This window comes from Phalaenopsis equestris, unplaced genomic scaffold, assembly GCF_001263595.1.
Source record: "Phalaenopsis equestris unplaced genomic scaffold, ASM126359v1 Scaffold000006, whole genome shotgun sequence".
NCBI classification, from domain to species: domain Eukaryota; kingdom Viridiplantae; phylum Streptophyta; class Magnoliopsida; order Asparagales; family Orchidaceae; genus Phalaenopsis; species Phalaenopsis equestris.
Genome location: NW_018164448.1, coordinates 2,329,367 through 2,334,719, shown reverse-complemented (window position 1 = coordinate 2,334,719; position 5,353 = coordinate 2,329,367). Strand labels below are relative to the sequence as shown.

The window sequence follows — 5,353 nt, the reverse complement described above, 5'->3', positions numbered from 1 at the left end:
TACTCATCAAGTTTATATATATATATATATTAAGTAGTATTTAATTGACTACAAGACTACAAAGATTTATAATCAATTAAAATATTGATTAAGAAAATAGAATAAAAATTATTAAATTAGATTCAAATGATGTTTTAATATAAATAATAATTTTTAAATCTTTCATAAACCTTTATTGTCTTATGGCTACATGATTATAGTTTTTTAAAGGACTCTTTATTCGTGAACAGCTCGTGTTCGGCTCGTTAAGCAAACGAGCCGAACACAAAGTTACATAGAATGTAACATTAATCAAAACTTGTGGTTCATAAGTTCATTTAGTGTCAAAGGGAGAAGAAATGATTGAGAATAGGGCTGTCAAAACGGCTCGTTGTTCACGAACAGCTCATGTTCGACCCATTGGATAACTTTAGCAAGTTTAATAACAATTAATAAGGATCACATAATTTACACTCAAAATTAGAATTGAAATAAGTTAAATATGAAGTCTTGTTAACTTCTTAGTTAAATATTTGAATACAAGTCCCTTGTATTGGTTCAACATTTATAATCCAATAAGATACCTACTATGAATATATTCTTAATAAGTCTTATCATAAATTATAATGATTCTACTTAAAATAAGTTAGTACTAAATAAATAACATAAGAATTAAACAAAAAAAATCATTTAATAAAAGTTGTAGTTATAATTAGTACTAATATAAAGAGTTATAATTCATATTAATAATTATAATAATAATAAATCTCGTAAATTCTTGTATCAAAGTTACATAGAATGTAACATTAATCAAAACTTGTGGTTCATAAGTTGATTTAGTGTCAAAGGGAGAAGAAATGATTGAGAATGTCAAACAAATTATTCAAAGTCAAAAACTTGACTAAGTTTTAGAGGTGGATAATCATATTTCTAAATAGAGTACCATTTCCTACTTCTATACCATATGCATTTAACTCGTATCCAAGTTTTCCATGTATTAACATGTGTATTATGATCTCTGATGATTTATGCTACTTAGGAACCGATTCATCATATTATATGAAAAAATTTGCATGTAAGTTTTAATTTATAAATGCTTATACAATAGTTTTGCCCCTTAAGAAGACAATAGGTTCTCACAAAATGACCCGGATTCTTACATAATGACATAAATTATTAGTAAACAAACATAATCTCACAAAAGGGTAAAGCATATTATGACAAATGCAAATCAAAATATTTTATATATGGATGCTTATATACGCATATTTATAGGAGTTCACCCACTTATGGTAATAGTAGAGGATGCTAATGTACTTGTGTAAGTTGATAAAATTCCTTCCACCTTAGATAACAATGAAAATTAAACTCATGCCACACTTTGCTAATGGAGCATGGATCAATCATAGGTGAGAATATATCATTCCACCTTAGACAATATTGAGCATGTCATACACCCATTGAACCGATGAGATACATATTAGCTAGGGGTGAGTTAAATTTTATTTTGACGGTAATCCTAAGATGAGTGTATTAATGGAAAAAAGAAAAAAAATACGAGTAAAAATATTAATTTCATTTGAAACCTAAATTAAAAAATAGAAAGCACTTGTATACCACCATACATTATTGTCATTTATGCATTTAATTCATGATATGATTTTCTAGATAGTTAAAATTAATGACTAGCATACAAGGTGATTTTATTTCTAGAGTAATGTGATTTGGAACTGAAATTATTACATTGGATTTTTAAAAACTCATTATGTTGTTTATTTAAATAATTCAATTTCAAATGAGTAAAGGGAGATAATATACCATAGAAGAAAGTTATTTTTATGTTACCATTGCTTTAGAGTTTGTAGTATTATGATTCAATCCTATTTTTAGACTTCGTAAATACTTAGAATATTAAATAAGAATTATTTCAATTGTGAGGTAGATATAATATTTATATTTAAACTCACCGTCTGACTGCTTATTCACACTTTTAAAATTTCAAGCCTCTGGTTCAAAAAGTTAGGTGTTTAGCCTCCTTTGTGGCTCAATGTGTAGCTAGCCATGCTCCCCTACGAATTCATGCACATAATCATCAACAACAAAATCTGGCCACATCAAAGTAGGTTATGACTATCTAACTTAATTTGCTTGATCTAGTTTATGTGGCTTCAAATAGTTAAACCACACGTAAATTTGGTTGACCTCTTCTTGGTGCACCTCCGTGATTCACCGAAAAGTTTAGGATATTTAATTAACGAAACCTAATGCTAAAAGCCTCCTGCATGATCTGATTCCGAGTATCCCACGATGCCCAAACTTTCTATAGAATTTATCCTACATTGATACAAAATTAAATGTATGTATTCATGAGACATGTTCGGGTGTGAACAAATTTGTTTGTATTTGGATATGAACAGTACTTTAGATGAATGGGTTTTTAGCAACAGAGTCCTATACAGAAATAAACATTTGGATATTCATCTAACCTATAAATATGCATGGTGTCCAAAAATATAATTTACTATATTCTGCCACATCAATTTTTTATTTTTAAAAAAGATTGACATGTCCTATAATTCCTCCATTGTATTCAGTATCCCCGATTCACCCCTATTCATCATAACAAAATAGTGTTAGGATTCCTAAAGAAAACTGTTGGGGATTAGATGAACTACTATCATCTAATTTGAACTTAATATGTCCCAAATTCACATCATCAATCGACTCAAAATTAATATAATTAAATTAAATTTATAGCAAAAACTTTAATGGAAATGATGTAAATGACCAATGAATGCAAAATAATAAGATAATTCAATTATAATTTTAATATTGTTGAAATTTTAGACAGTATTGTTTTTAGTATCTTCATTTTTTTTAGTATTTTCTATTTTTGGAATTTGTTATTATTGGTAAGCTATAATTTCTATTTCCTAATTTTTACATGGGCATTTTATAATTTGCCTAATTTGGTAGCCATCCCCGCTATTTATTTTGTAATGTTTCATATGGAATTGAGAAGCAATAATTATTATTGCTCTCCCAATGCCTACATGGCATTAGATTAGGTTATCGTTGTCGAAATTGCGATATATTCCGATCAACGTGTGTGTGCGCATGAGATTTGTTTGCACGATCACCTTCCCTTCACTCTGATCCTACCCAACACTAGTAAGGGAGCCGCACAGCTGCTATTAGCACTCAAATCGCTTCGTATGTAGTTGTGTTTCTTGCCTCCAACGACTTCAAGTGCACTTGAACCAGGTCCACGACTTATCACTTGAAACTGCACAAATCGAACCCATTCCAGAACTAGTGTGATCTCTTTTTTCCCTCAAGGTAGCCACTGCACGAACACTGCTCTTCTCAGATCCTGAGGATGTTGTATAAGTCAGCAGCGATGATGATTGAAGCCCCAAACAAATCCTACCACATCTCTGAGGATGTTGTATAAATCAGCAATGATGATTGAAGCCCCAAACAAATCCTACCACATCCGTTAAACCGTCAAATATTGGTCGGCATCATCTATGGTTGAAACTAGAATGATATATGATCGTCTTTAAGCTCCCAACTTCCATTATTGATTAATGAAAATATCATTTAAAAAAGCTTTTGCAATAGTTCTTTTTTCAAAAATCTAAAAATTTCATCTCTAACTATGAATATGAATGTTCCCAACTGTCCCTCTTAATCATTACTATATCCCTAAAAGCCAACAGAGTGTGATCAAAATCAGCCAAACCATAACCATAGAGTTTTCGGACCACCACCTTTTCAAATTTGAATCGCAATAGGTTTCAAAATTTCTCCAATATAATACTGAAATTTATATCTCCCATCGATAGCCAATTTTATGAATTGAACCCACAAGATAATTGTGCACATTGAGTTGCATAATTGTGTGGTAAGGAGGTAAATTTTGGGGATAAGACTCAATCGATACAGCCATGAGAGGAGCTATAGGGCGAGATGAAGTGGGTTCGGAATTACTAGAACTACTGGATGCGGTAGATGTTGAATCAATGTTATAATGATATTTGAGAGAATTTGAATGATTGTGCTCGCCCTAAGAAGGGAGAAAAAAACAATCGGATCTGCATGTTTTTAGCTAGCCGTAATCGGAGTTTAGATGAAGTTCGGGTTGCATCCTCGGTAAGAGAACTCTATCCTCTATCAGAGAATTTTTTCTAAAGTTAGATATGAAGAGTCAAGAAGAAAAATTATGTTGCGCAATACTGAACCTCCTCGTAACATTGAACAATTGAACTCAAAAGGGGTTGATACTGACAAAGAAGGGCAAAAGAAATCATGGTGCTAGCATTTCTAAAAATCAAGACACATGAAAGAGACACGTTAGAGATTACATGATAAATCTGCAAATTGAAAATCAAAATTCAAGCATGAAGGTTGAGCTTATCAAGCCATTGCTAAAGAAACTCGAAAGCTTTATGCGAACTCGGATGCAGTTCTTTTCCACAAGGAGCAATTAGAGCAATTGCACACATTGTTTCAAACTCTAAAATTTTCCATGTGTCTGCTTTGCTCTTTAGTACAGAAGGGGATCTTTTTAGCTATTGCATTGCTAGGTGTTACTCATAACTTTGTTCATTCTTGGATAATTGATTACAGTGCAACTGATCATATGACTAGTTAGTCTAAATCATTTTCCTCTTTAGACTGGCAGCAATAAAAATGTCAAAATTGTCGATGGTTCCTTCCTCTTTAGACTATATGGCAGCAATAAAAATGTCAAAATTGTCGATGGTTCCCTCTCGATAATTGTCGAGATAAAAACTGTCAAACTCATCTCATAGTTAACCCTTCTCGATGTTCTCATGTTCTGAACTTATCTTGTAACTTATTGTCCATCAGTAAAATTAATGTTGACCATTAATGTCAAGCTAATTTATAATCTTCTTGTTACGAGTTTCAAGAATTAATAATTGGGAGGATGATTGACAGTGTTAAGGAAAATGATGAGCTATTATTTTGACAATGGACTTGACTCGAATAAACATTATTAAAGTATTGATTTAAATTTAATTTTTATTTCCAAAGATAATAATATTATATTATGTCATTATATGTTAGGCCAACCTTATTTTCACTATTTAAAATACTTATTTCCCAATTTATTTCAGAAAAAAATTTATCGTTGTTTTAGTGTGAATTTTGCCAGTTTGTTGAACATCACTATGCGTCTTTTTCTCCCCAGACCAACAAACCAATTACACCATTTATATTGATGATTAGAAATATATTGGTTCTCGTAAAAATCTTACATACTCCGGAAAAAAACAATTTGTAACATTTACGAATGATCGCACTAGGTTAAACTGGGTTTATTTAATGGAAGAAAAATCTGAAGTGA

The 5,353-nt window shown here is 31.1% G+C and overlaps 1 protein-coding gene across 2 annotated transcripts in view; it reads right to left on the bottom strand.

The window, feature by feature from the left end:
- LOC110018295 (acyl carrier protein 2, mitochondrial) overlaps positions 1 to 5,353 on the bottom strand; it is a 21,449-nt gene that overhangs the window by 3,509 nt on the left and 12,587 nt on the right. The gene's annotated exons all lie outside the window — the stretch shown is intronic.